Below are 15,096 nucleotides of genomic sequence, written 5' to 3' on the forward strand. Positions count from 1 at the left end.
CCATCTTATGATTTTATCTGGGTCATCAGGATTATCTCCAACTCTTAGTTACATGAATAATGTAACTCGTACTACTACTTTAGTTTGTAATCACTTTTCTCCTGACTGCACTTCCCTTCCCAAATTTTTCCCTCTGTAGTCCAGTCCTCATTTTTCTTTGCCTAGAGGTTTAGACTCAACGGGACAGAGTAAAAAGATAATTTGTTGAGCACAGCCTTTACCCTCTTTTGGCCTAATCATAATCTGTAGTGTGCTTTACAGTTTATGCAACACTTAAGTGACCTTATTTAATAGTACAGTAAAGTAGGTTATTATTTTTTCCTAAAGTCAATATAACTTAAATAACACATCCAAATATAACAAAGCTAAAAGGTATGATACCAAGTATTGGGCATAAATTATCTGGCTTTAAAACAAATGTTCCCTGTCACTCTTTGGTGGAAGATGCAATAGAGGTGGAAGGCCGTGGGCAGATGCTAAGCACAGAAGATGGCACCAGGGCCTCCTAAGCCCATGGGGGTTGCTCCAAAATCTCTTCTTTGAAATCTACCAATAGTTTTACAAAAGACTCTTCCAACCTGCCAGCTTTTTGTGCTTTTTTTCCTTTTCTCATTTTTTAATTAAAAAAAAAAACTCAAAAATTCAAGCAAGAAATAAGTATACAAAATGAAATATGAAAGACCTTAATTCTTCTCCACTCTCCAAATGTGCATATGTATACTACACATAAATGTAAAGGATTTTTTTATTATTTGTTCTCAAGTCCCCTTGGCCTGGGATGGTCCAAGGAGTCTGTGATATCCTGACCTAAATTTAGGTATCCCCACTGCTACCATATACCTCAGGGTCTCAACCACAGCCCTATTAACATTTGGGGCTGGATAATTCTTTGTTGTGTATTGTAGAATGTTTAGCAGCATCCTTGGCCACTAACCAATACTTGTCAGTAACACCCATCCCCCCAAGTTGTGACAAAAAAACATCTCCAGACATTGCCAGATGTCCTCCAGGGAGTATGGAAATGAGCCCGGGGTGGGCTGGGGCAGGTGGGGGGAGGATCATCTCTGGTTGAGAACCACAGATCTAGCTCAACCCTTTATTTCTTCCATAGCACCACACTTTATAGTATTTTGCTTATTTGACTATTAACTTATTTCCCTTTGACTCCGACTAAAATAAGACTTTCAGAATACCATACCAGATTTTAACTTATTCCCTTTCTCCTAGTTCCATGAGTGTAGTTAATCCATTCACATGTTTCCATTTATCTTCCCAAAGCTGTAGAGGACCCATTTATAATAGCAATAAAACGATGAAATACCTAGGAATAAAATTAACAAGAAATATGTGCAAGTTTTATGAGGAAAACTTTAAAATTCTACTGAGGAACATGAAGGAAGACTTAAGTAAAATAAAAAATATAACATTGTTTCTAGCAAGATTCAGTAGTCAAAGCAGAAAGACATTTATTTTCCCCAATCAATCTTTAAATTCAAAGCAATTTCCATTAAAATACCAACAGGATTTTTTTTTAATTGCCACAGTTCATAAAAATTAAAGATCTCACAATAGGCAGGAAAATTCTAAAAGAAAGTTGAGGTGGGGAGGACAGGGGAAGCCCCTCCAAGTACTAAAGTGTGTTTTGAAGTTGATAATAATTACAATGTAAAAGTTTTGTACTGAGAATAAATAAAGAGGGAACAAAGAACAATGAGACATTAGAATGTGTAGGGAGATTTAGATTTTTGGCAAAGGTGTCTTCAGATCAGGGATTAATTGAATTGGGACAATTGATTACTTCTAGTTGAAAATAAAGCTGGATCTCTATCTCCTTTAACAAAAATAAAATTAACTGAGTCAAAGATTGAAATATTAAAGTAATTTAAAATGCACCAAATGTGTTCTAGAGCAATGATCCTCCCGGTGAGGTGTGTGTGGCAATTTTGCCTCCCAGAGACTTTTCACGTTTTTTGTAGACGTTTGGTCATCACAACTAGAGAGGAGGGAAAGCTACTGGCATCTAGTGGATAGAGGCCAGGGATGCTGCTAAACATTCTACTACACACAGGACAGACCTCCACAAGAAAAAATTATTCTGTCCAAAATGTTAATAGTGTGGAGGCATGAATATGATCTTGGAATGGTGAAGGCCTTTCTGATCAGGACACAAAATTGAGAAATAATAAAATATATAAATGTTTATAAGCATTTTGTTTTTTAAAAAACTATGAGCAAAAATTCCATAAAATTTTCAAAAGCAAAGAAACTGGGAAAAAGTACTTGTGGCACATGTTAGGTATTATCAGACCAATTTACCTAATATATGAAGAGCTCATAAAAATCATAGGAAAGAAGAATGCTGCTTTTAAAAAGTTGGGCAAAGGATATCAGTTCACCAAAAAAGGAATCTAAATAAAAACATTTTTTAAAAATCATAAAAATAGTAATTACAATTAAGAAAATTGGATTGAGCTGATATGGAAAGATTAATAATATATGTTGATTAGGGTTATGTTTTTAAGCAAGGTACAGAATACTATAGTATCATCCCTTTTGTATAAAAATTTTTATGCCTGTATTTTTTAGAATGCTACTCAAGGAAATATTAACAACAGCTACCTTTGGAGGAAGAGAAGGGGGAGGGGGAATGGGATGCATGATAAGCAGGCTATTTTTTTCATCTCCTACTTTTTTGTACAAGCCTGAAATGAGAGCGAGAGGGGAGGGAGGGAGGCAGAGAGACAGACAGACAGACTTGAGGTAAAGTTGGAGAAGGTAAGTGTCCAATCGTAGATTGGTGCAGGGGTCCTACACCATCAGTTTATTTTACCCCTACTTATTTCTTCTTCTGTGCTCGCTCTTTATATAGAACTGAGTTTCTGGCCTATCTTATTTTTCTCTCTCTAAACAACTTCTTTTAACTTTTCTTGCAAGGCAAGTCTACCATCATCATTTTTAATAACTAAATATAGTCGGTTGTAACTATGGATGTAATTTATGTACCAATCCCCAATTATCCTACATTTAGGCTTTGGTCTGTTTTGAGTTAGAGGGGATTTTTGCAAATCCTATATACTCCACTCTCCCTAGCAGGGATTTAAAATAGGACAAAGTCGTATTGGGGGCCTTTAAAACTGGCTCTGCAGTTCTGGAGCCTTGGGTAGTTAATCATTAGCAAGTGTGAATAACCCCCAATGACACCCTGGAAGCTCATTATTCATTCATTGCCTTTTACAAGAAATAATAAAGGCTGTCAAACCATTTACATTGTTGAATTGGATGACCAAATCTGCAAAATTGGAAAGGTTAATTTTGATGAAGGTAATTTTTACAGGTAATTTGGCCAGGCATTACAGCATTTAAAAATAGGGCAAGATGCTTTCCCCCAAAATGAATTAATACATGCTATCAATGTCTGGCTGGAGTCAGCATATCCCCTGAAAGGCATGGAACATTTAAGTAAAGCCTTTCTCTTCTACTGGCATATTTTAAAAGGGAACGATCTGTTACCTCCCAGTGTTTTCATCAGGCCTCCACAGGATATCATGCAAAAGCCAAAACAATTCTTCCATATTACCTTAAAAGGCAGGAAAACATATTCACTTCCAAGCTACTTGGATATACTTTATTTTTAAAACTTAGATACATTTTATTTTACTTTCCCCACCCATTTTGGAAGCTCTCCTCAGCAACACATTTACAGACTAGATTAGCAGGGCTCCTCAGCAAGGGTGAAAGAGATGTCTAAATCAGTCCAGATTTTTCTCTCCCCTTTTGTTTGTGCTTGGCAACAGCTCACACACATCTACTAGTTCTGAATCAATTTTATTTTTTTTAAACCTTAAAAATAGCCAGGTGACCTCAGAAATAAGGGCTTTGTCATGCCCAGGATGCCTTTGTTTGTTTTGCCTTTTCACTTTTTATTATGGAATAATTTAAATGTACCTAACAGTGGAGATCCTAGTATAAAGAATCCCCTCATACTCATCACCCACCTTTAACAGTTATGAACCCATGGCCACTCTTGCTTCATCTGCACCCTCACACATGTCCTCCTCTTCCGTATTATTTTGAAGCAAATCCCAGCCATCATATTTCTGGATAAGCCCTTATAGTTAAGGTTTGGGTTTGCCTCGTCAGTAACTCCTTACTCGCTAGTATAAATGATTTGTCTACTAATGGAGTTAAGAATTCCCAGAATTGTTGATTTCCTTTCTAGCTATTTCTGTTCCTATGGGTAAACATTTTCTTCATGCCTGGGAGAAAAATTAAATTTTATCTTTAAGGTACTTTAAGGCTTTTAGTTCTACTAGCCTTTTTTAGACTAATACCCGAGGTAAATTTTCTTTTTTGAACAGCCTGCCCTCAAATGCTTATTTCCATTTCTCTTAATTTGAACTTGTCAGACTATTTGCCCTGATTTTTTTGGTTCAGGAAACATGTTCACCAAATCAATATCTCACTTTGAGGTCTCAAAACCTCAAAGTGTACTAACTGTACTTTACTAACTATACAAAAGAATACTTTTAAAAAGTTAATGGCTACAAAAGCTTATAAAGCCAATTATTTCCTCCCTCCTATGTGTGAAACAGGAATGAGGAGATGTGAAAGTCAAGTCTAGAGAGATTTGATACGTCCAGTAAGGAGTTGTTTTTGGCCAGAACTGCCAGATGATATAAAAACACAAGTCTTATTACAAAGTTTTAAAACATAGTATCCTGACCATTAGGTTTGAAAAATTAAAATGGTCAGATAGCTTATATGAATGGTTTCCCTTCCTCCTCTTCCTCTCCCTTCCCCTCCTCTCCCTTTTATTTCCTTCCTCCTTTCCTCTCCCCCCCCCCCAACTCTTGGATACATTATCTCTCATTGGAAATCACAAATCTGTTATTTGTCCAAATATTTTGTTCTTCACGAGAATCCCATTTAGTTTAAAAAACCTAACCAAAAAAACTCTTTGAAAAATGGGGCCTAAATTTCTTGAGTTAGGTTCACTTCGCTTTTGCCTAATCAAATATGTTCATCCTACCAGCTCCTTTATGGGAAAGAATACAGCAAAAGCCTTCACAGACTTCTACTTGATTAGTCACTTCTCACTTCTTATTTGTCTGATCAAAAAGTACATTTTCCAAAAGGACCAGTGATTCTGTAACCACAGTGCTTTGCCTGTGTCATCATTTTGTTGAAGCAGGAAGAATTCTTGAGCAGTCCTCAGTCTGAAATACAAGTCCTTCCGTGTAGCTTTGAAATCCAAATCACACAATAGCCTCCCCGTTTTTCATACTAATAGAAAAAGCTTACTCTCTAATAGAACTTAAACATGCATGCGCTCTTCTTAGTTCTATCTCACACACACACACACACAAAATACATCTTTTTTTATTTTGTAAATTGTAATCAAACCATTTCTGTATAAAAAAATGCAAAATAGATCTGGCCAGGTGGCTCAATTGGTTGGAGAGTCATCCCATACACCAAAATGTTGCCTGTTTGATTCCCGGTCGGGGCATATAACTAGGTTGTGGTTTTAATCCCTGGGATCCCAGGTTCGGGGCACATGCAGGAGGTAGCCAATTGATCGATGTCTTTCTCTCTCTCTCTCTTTCTCTTTCCCTTCCTCTCTCTGGAATCAGTGGAAATGTATCCTTGGTAAGGATTAAAAATAAAAAAATTAAAAAGCAAAATTAATTTTAGTCCAGGAAAAAAAACAAATTTTGTTTGTTTGTGTTCAAGTTGTATAAAGAAGACTTAACCAAGTTACTGTTAAGGAATCCTTATCTGCTAACAGGTGGAAATTTAAAATATTGGAATAGGAAATTAATATACATTTTTCATTGATTTAGCTGTGGGATTAGAATGCCTCACCTCGACCCTTGCCATTTCTGTTCACACAGAGTAGTCACTTCCAGTTATTGATTGTTCTTGAGAAATAAAGCTGAGAAGTTTTGGAGACTTGCAAAAAGTTTGTACTCTTTCTTTCAGATTAATGAAATTGAAGGCGTATTTTCTCTTACGTGGGGGCCTCTAGACCTACACTCTAACCTACATCCACTCCAGACATTATTTGAATGTACACAGACACAAAACAAAACAAAAATGAAATTGTGTACTTCTAGGATTCAGCTTCATCTGTTGCATCAAGATTACCTATTTGTAGCCCTAAATGTAAATAATGCCTATGCCGGAGTTGGGGGATTATGGCTTCTCATTCCCTTGGAAGTTTTCTGCAATGAGCTTGGATTCTTTCACTTTTATCATCATAAAAAGCAATAGATGTTATTTTTTAAGTTAAAAGAAAAAAGTTGCCTATCCCTGGCACCAGGTTCTAGATATAATTACTGGTTCCACACATGAACTGAAATAGTGATATTATTCACTTGACAGATATTGACAAATATTCTTGAGTGGGTACTATGTGCAAAGTTTTGAGCTGGTTTGTGTGAAAATAAAATAAGTAAACAAAGTAGGTGAATGTGCTGGGAGTTCAAGGAGGAGAAAAGATTAGTTAAGTGAATTTCAAAAACTGAAGGAAGAGTTGACAAGGATTTGGGGGAAAGGAGGCTGCTGTTCAAAGCTGGTGAGAACTCAACAATGTATATATGAAGTCTTGGGTGCACTATTTGATCCCCAATGACACTTTTGGGGGATTTATTCTATGGTTTGGTGGTCTAATTTGATGAATACAGAAGGAGGGAGTCATAGAAGGCAAACCTCAAAAGGTATATTGAAGTTAAATTACTAGACTGAGGTGGGGTCAGGGCTTTATTCTATAGGAAATGATGACAACTTGATAACACTTTAGGAAGACAAAGTCTGCAGTTTTCTCCAGAAAGAAATTAGAGGCAGAGTCTGGTTAATAGGATTTTAAAAACATTAAAGACCTGAAAGTTAACTGTGGCTGTGAAAATGGAAGTGATTTTTTTCACTTGGTACTTTATGTTTCTAAAAATAAGATTTACTGTGCCTTGATAATTTGACACTGTACAGTCAATTACTACAAACACTTCAAGTATAGAAAACACTTTACCATTGTTTATACTATTAAAAAATAATGAGTAACCTAGATGAGAACATGAACACACTTCAGGTCAGGCTGGTGCCAGAACTTAGACTGCATAAATCAGCTAATTTACTTTGCTTTATTTTTCCTGTTCACACATGGGGTGCAAAAGGGAAAGGCTTGCAAAATGCATGATTTCTCATTGTCACCAGCATCTTTGGGAAGTGTTACCCTGCAAACAGGCTGTTGGCCAATTACTGTAGTGATTAAAATTACCTCCTGAGCCAGCTTAACACTATTATTTCTTTCTTTTTTTTTTAAATATATCTTTATTGACTTAAGAGAGGGGAAGGGAGAGGGAGAGGGCGAGAAACATCAATGATGAGAGAGCCATTGACTGGCTGCCCCTTGCACGCCCCCAACTGGGGATCGAGCCCACAACCCAGGCATTTGCGCTGACCAGGAATCAAGCCTCAACTCCTGGATCCTAGATCGATGCTCTACCACTGAGCCACGCGCGGCCAGGCACTTATCACTTATTTAAACAGGCTGTTTCTCACTTTGGCAAGATGTTACAAGATCTCTGGTGGGGCAGGAGGCTGTTCCTTAAATGTTTTTGTAGAATGAAATTGCAGCCCAGCCGGGAGTGGCTCAGCGGTTGAGCATCAACCTAGGATCCAGGAGATCGGGGTTTGATTCCCGGTCAGGGCACATGCCCGGGTTGCGGGCTCAATCCCTAGTCGGGGGCGTGCAGGAGGCAGCGGATCAATGACTCTCTCATCATTGATGTTTCTATCTCTCTCCTTTCCTTTTCTCTCCCCCTCCTTTCCTCTCTCTGAAATCAATAAAGATATGTTTAAAAATAAATAAAAAGAATGAAATTGCAGTTATAATTAGTTCTGGGAAAGTAAGGTTGGTGTTGTGGGGTTAAAGTATAAATCTGGACCTGTCAACCCTCATTTACTTTTTTTGTATATGTGGTAAAAAATACATAATGTAAAGATTACCATTTTTACTATTTTTAAATGTACAATTCAGTAGCATTGAGTACATTCACATTGCTGTGCAACCATCATCACCTGTCCCTAGCTCCAGAACGTTTTTCATCATGCCAAACTGAAACTCTGTACCCATTAAACAATAACTCCCCATTCCTCCCTCCCCCATCCCCTGGCAACCTCTGTTCTATTTTCTGTCTCTATGAACTTGACCTTTCTAGGTCCCTCATATAAGTTGAGTCATACCCTATTTGTCCTTTTGGGTCTTATTTCACTTAGCATAATGTCTCCAAGGTCGATCCATGTTATTGCATGTGTCAGAATTTCTTTACTTTCTCATTTACTTTTTAAAATTTTTAAAAAATTTTTTATTTTAGAGGGAGAGGGGGAGAGAGAGAAAAACATCAATCAGTTGCTTCCCGTATGTGCCCGACAGGGGATTAAACTCGAAACCCTGGCATATGCCCTGACTGGAAATCAAACCCACCACCCTTCGGTGCATGGGATGATGCTCCAACCAACTGAGCAACACCAGCCAGGGCTTCATTTACTTTTGTAATTTCATTTACTTTTTATATAATTTCATTTACTTTTTATATAATTTCAGCCTTACAAAAAGTGTACAAAAAAGTATACAAAAGAATAGTACAAAGAACCCTCATATACTCTTCACCATCCAGATTCCCCAGATTTGGTTCATTATTTTACACACACACACACACACACACACACACACACACACACACACACACACACACACATTCATTTCCCACATATATGTCTTTTTTCCTGAACCCTTTGAGATCCAGTCACAGATATGTTGCCCTTTGAGCCCTAAATACTTCAGTGTGTATTCCCTAAGAACAAGGACTTCCTCTTACATAATACAATTATCAAAATTAGGTAAGTAACATTGATATAATACTATTACTCAATATATAGACTAGATTCATAATTTGCTAGTTGTCAGGTAATGTCCTTCATAAGAAAGCCAAAATTTCTAGACTAAGAGCCAATCTAGGATCAGATGTTGCATTAGTTAACCTATCTCTTTGGTCTCCTTTAATCTGGAACAGTCTGTCCTTGTCATTCATGACCTTGGCATTTCTGAAGAGTAAAGACCTGTTATTTTACAGCAGGAGTGGGGAACCTTTTTTCTGCCAAGGGCCATTGGGATATTTATAACATCATTCGAGCGCCATACAAAATTATCAACTTAAAAATTAGCTATGAGCCTGGCTGGCATGACTCAGTGGTTGAGCATCGACCTATGATCCAGGAGATCACAGTTTGATTCCCGGTCAGGGCACATGCCCTGGTTGCCAGCTAGATCCCCAGTAGGGGGCTTGCAGGAGGTAGCCTATCAGTGACTCTCATCATTGATGTTTCTGTCTCTCTCTCTCTCTCTTGTTCTCTCTGAAATCAATAAAGATATATTTTTTCTAAAAAATTAGCTATGGAAAAAGCTCCTAGATTTGTTGAATTTTGAGAACTGCCTGTGGTTGCCTTGGCAGGGCCAGACCAAATGACTTCCCTGGGCCATATCTTGTCAAGGGCCAGATGTTCGCTACCCATTTTACAGTATGACCCTCACTTTGCCATTATCTCATGTTTCCTCATAGTTAGATTGAGGCTGTGCATTTTTGACAGATATATCACAAAAATGACATTATGTCCTCAGTGCATCATATTAGGTGGCAGATAACTTCAATGTTGACATTCCCTTACTGCAGTGATTTTCAACTTTTTTTGTCTCATGGCACACATAAACTAATTACTAAAATTCTGCATCACACCAAAAAATATATGTTTTTGCTGATCTAAAAAAAATAGGTATAATTTTGATTGATTTACAAAAAATAATAGCAGTTACCTATCCTTGTTGCTCCAATGTGACTTTTTAAAAAATCAGGTGCCTATACTTTTATATAAGGATTTCTAGTACCCAGAATTAACCAATCAGATGCAACTTTATAATGTGATGTGACCAATAAGATGCAACACTATTACATGACCTATATATTTATGGTTCAAGACAGGGCATTCACACCAGACAGCTATTGTTGTATTGGCTGTTGTCATTTTTTTACTTGGCAATCTAAGGGAAAAGAGGTCAGTGCCACTAACTAGTCAGGTATTGCATGTTTTAAAAATTCTTGGGCACACCAGTTGAAAATTGCTGCCTACTGGGTAATGTTAACTTTGATTATTTGTTAAGATGGTGTCTAACCATTATGATTCTAGTTCGAATCAAATATTACTATCATATTTATCAGTTGTTGATTTCTAACACCATCATTAATATTTATTTGTTGGCATTCTACTATACAAAAATGCTTCTCCTTCCCCATTTGCCTGTTTATTTCTATCTCTGTGTATTTATGGAGTGGGTTATAACTAATTACTATTATTCTCTATGTTGATGCTCAGATTGTCTCAAATTTGGCCATACAAAATCCTCAAACTGACCCCCTTATCTTTGTGATTTGGCCCCATCATTCTTTGAGGACTTTCTTATTGTCTGGAATGACAAAATGTTCCAGGCTCATATTGATTTTCCCTGCCCCGGCCCTGGAAGCAATCATTTCTCCAAAAAGCCCTAGCTATTTTCAGTAGAAAATGGTATTTAGAAACTAAGACACGGGCTCTACATGTGCTTATTACTACTTAAGCGTCATTACTTCTAGGTCCTCTCAGTGGACAGAGGTAGGATGCACACACACACACTCACACCTCTATGTTCATACATTGAAAACCATGCATTCATACTGATGCATTTCAGTCCACCACCACAGTACTCATTTCAGTCTTCTCACTTTTCATAGTTTTAATTATCTTCTATGACAGTGAGAAACCTGTTTCCCATTACTCTCAAGGTAATTATTACTTGTTCAATCTTAGAATATACCAGACATGTCTCTGCAAAGAACAAACCTACTATTATAATTCAGTATGCATTTATTTTTTTCTTTACTCTGAGGGTATAAGGTCAAAATACTATGTTTAAGTTACTTGAGTTAGTTCTTTCTTCTACCCTTTTCAACGTGACTGCTATTCTTCTGAAATACATTTGCTTATTTTTTAAATTTATATTCAATCTTGCAGTCTTCCCACATTCTTTTGATTTTATGATTATTTTTTGATATTTAAAACATTAGTGTGGTTCCAAAATCAATACTAACTAGAAGGTTTACCTAGAGAAGTGTCAGTCCTGCAGATTCCTCTCACCATGTAGGTCACCAAGATCATTGGTTTCTAGTGTTTCCTTTCTGTTTTGTTTTGTTTTACACAAACAAAAAACAGATATATGTGTATTTTTTTATCACACAATAGGTAGTTCATTATAGATCAGTAATTCTCAAACTTTTAAGTCTCGAGCCTCTGTAGAATATTAAAAGTTATTGAAGAGCCAAAAAGTTTTTGTTTATGTGGGTTATATCTATAGTATTTAATGCATCAGAAATTAAAACTGCCCGGCAGGGCGTGGCTCAGAGGTTGGGCATCGACCTAGGATCCAGGACACTGTGGTTCGATTCCCGGTCAGAGTTGAGGACTTGATCCCCAGGCGGGGGTGTGCGGGAGGCAGCCCATCCATGACTCTCTCATCATTGATGTTTCTCTCTCTCTCTCCCTCCCTCTTCCCCTGTCTCTAAAATCAATAAGCATATCCTCATATGAGGATTAAACAAACATATATATATATATCCTGGAAATCACTCCATATCAGTTTATAGATATCATCCTTATTTTTTATTTAGTTTTATAGTTATTGTATGAATGTTTCACAGTTCAATTATTTTCTTATGCTTGGGCATTTAGACTGCAATTACAAATAATGGTGCAATGAACAATCTCATGCATATGTATTTTTTTATTATCGAAGCTGTATCCTGGGGACAACGCCCTAGAAGTGCAGTTGTTGCGTAAAAAATAAACACATGTGGTTTTGTTAGATACTGCCAAATTCCACTTCACAATGGTTGTACCAATTTGCATTTCCACCAGCAATGAATGGGAGTTCCGTTTTCTCCACAGCCTTAGCAACAAAGCATAACACAGAAGACAGACATATAAATTACTAATATATTGGACCCATAGGTTGTCTACAAAGCTGACACCAGCCTTTTCTGAGAACTTTCTCCTTCAAAACTGATCTTGAATTAGTGGACCCTAGCCAAAGCTGGGCCAGATTCTCCATTCTGGTAACTCTTAAATTAGGACTGAAATCCCAGTCTGTCTTTGTTAGAAAATGATGTAAAGATAAGACAGTTCAATCATATTTGGTCATATATCAACCAAAGTAGAAGAAACTAGTTTGTGGAGGAAGAGATAAGAGTAACCTCAGTTACCAATGGCTTCTCTCTTTCCTGTTTTAGATCCTGCAATGGTTGGTTGAACTTCCAGCCCTTGGATTACAGTAGACAATTGCTACATGTTCTTATTAGCTGATACTATTATTATTAACTAGGTACTTACAATAAAAAGAATCATAATTAAGAAAAATAGTTACAATACAATGTGATATGATACTTGATTACAAATCTGTATTAATTAGGCTTGAATTGCTCAAACAAAAACCCAAATCAGCATGAAGGAATTTTATTTCTCTTTGTGTCACAGTAGGAACATAAGCACTCTGGGGCTGGTGTGGCAGGTATGGTGTTGGGCACCCAGACTCTGTCTATATTGTTCTTCCACCATGGCTGCTTTCTTGTAATCTAAGATGGTTGCTTTAGTGCTTGACACCTATCAGCCTCTTGGCCACTGGGAAGAGAGAAAAGAACAAGGCGAGGCTTGCCTATTTCTTTTAATAGCCCCAAACTATATGGGATGTATGATTTCTTCTCACATCCCATTGACTAGAACCAAGACCCATGGTCAAACCCAGGTGCAAATGAGACTGAGAAATATAGCCTTGGCTGAATAGCTGTGTGTTAAACTAAAATTTGGGTAATTCTACTGCTAGAGGGAGGGGGGAGAATGCAAACAGAGAAGCAACTAGCAGTCCCCAGTACAGTCCACCTGCAGATCACCCTAACATCCTGCTCATTCTTTTTCTTCCTACACATAAAACACACTTTTCTCCTAATCATGAAATAACAAAAAGTTTCACCTGGCCCCTCCATTCAGTTCAAAATCTAAGACCTCTGGGGTATATGCATTCCCCTCATCAAGACTACTTGTGACTCTTTCATGTGAGCATCTACTGAAAAACAAGCATTTGTCCTTACTACCTCCACCCACCAAAAAGACAGTGGTGAATTAAGAACAAGATTATAAAAATCCTCTTTCAGAAAGAGAAAGAGAGGGAAACAGCAATCATTGGACTACTGCAATGATGTAATGCCCACTGAGATTAAAGGCTCCCTGCCCTGGCAATAAAATGTGTTTCTCCGTTAGACCTTGACTCTGCCAAGGAATCTCCTTGTTCATTGTACTCTGTGGCCTTTGGTTTTGCCTCTGGAAGGTTCTTCTACCAATTATCCTCCATAGCCACATCTAAAGTGCTATTGAAGAGTATGCTCTCATGTGGATTCAGTTGTGGGGACTGTGGGGATTGCTTTATAAGTTCAAGAATTGCAGGTTCTTGAAGGCCAATCTGTGCATTCTTAATACATTTCTGGTATAGTTCCTTCCGTTCAGTTCCTTGGTGAACTAAGCACACCATACATCTTGTCTGAAGAAAATGTTCTTAAGCCAAAAGAGTCTCCTTCTCTACTCATGGCACAAATCCACACTCGAAGTATTATGATGGATACCTGAGGCCATATGAAAAAATAGGCTTGGGTTGGAAAACAACCAAATTTTAACCTGGCTAGCTCCCACTGTCTGGTAAACACAAGAGAAAGCCTTTACAAAATCTCCTTGGTGGAAACGTATTCCATTTCACTCTACTTTCAAACTGGCTAATGCTTACATGAACTCATCTCTCTCATAAAACTCAGATAAAGGCAGAAAAAGAAGTCAACACACATAAACATTTTGACTTTTCTCAAACACTTCTCCCAGAGCTGTGGGCCTGACTGGCATGAGCAGTACTTCACACTATATTACAGGAGATAATTTGCCTGAAATTAATATAGTTACTGCAGCTTTCTTTTAGGCAGCGTTAGCATGGTATATCTTTCTCTATCCCTTTACTTTTAATCTGTGTCTTTATAGTTAAATTGGGTTTCCTGTAGACAATGTAGAGATGGGTCTTGTTATTTTATCCACCTTGATAGTCTCTGTCTTTTAATTATTATATTTACATCATTCATATTTAAAGTGATTATTGATATAGTTGGATTAATGCTATCATATTTGTAAATGCTTTTTATTAATGGTTTTTATTCTTTTTTTTGGTCATCCACCCTTTTTCTGCCTTCTCTGGTTTTAGTTGAGGATTTTATATGATTCAATTTTCTTTCCTCTCTTAGTATATCAATTACAATTTAAAATTTTTTTTAGTAATTGCCCTAGAGTTTGCAATATACATTAACAACAGACTCATAGATACAGAGAATGTTTTGACTGTTGTCAGATGGGAGGAGGCTTGGGGGGAGTGGATGAAAAAGGTGAAGGGATAAGAAGTACATTGTTTTTTACAGAATATTCATATAAAGTACAGCATAGGGAATATAGTCAGTAATACTCTAATAACTATGTATGGTGTCAGAGGGTGTGAAATTTATTGGGATGATCACTTAGTAAGTTATATAATGTCTAATCACTGGAGTGTACACCTGAAACTAATATAACATTGTATGTCAACTGTAATTGAAAATTAAAAATAATTTAAAAAAAGTAAAAAGAAACAGATGAAATTAATTTTAATACTATATTTCACGCAACCTAATATATCCAAAATATTATCGTTCAACATGTAATCAATATAAAAATCATTAGATATTTAAAACATTTTGCACTAGGTCATTGAATCCCAGTGTGTGTTTTTAAACTATAGTGCATCTCAATTAGAACTAGTCACATTTCAGGGCTTGGTGGCTACATGTGGCTAGTGTCTACCATATTGGAAAGCTCAGGTATAAGGAACCCCTATCAGCCTGGCCGGTGTGGCTCAGTTGGTTCAGCGTCTTCCCATGCACTGAAAGGTCA

Source organism: Miniopterus natalensis, chromosome 7 (assembly GCF_054644295.1).
Source record: "Miniopterus natalensis isolate mMinNat1 chromosome 7, mMinNat1.hap1, whole genome shotgun sequence".
NCBI lineage: Eukaryota > Metazoa > Chordata > Mammalia > Chiroptera > Miniopteridae > Miniopterus > Miniopterus natalensis.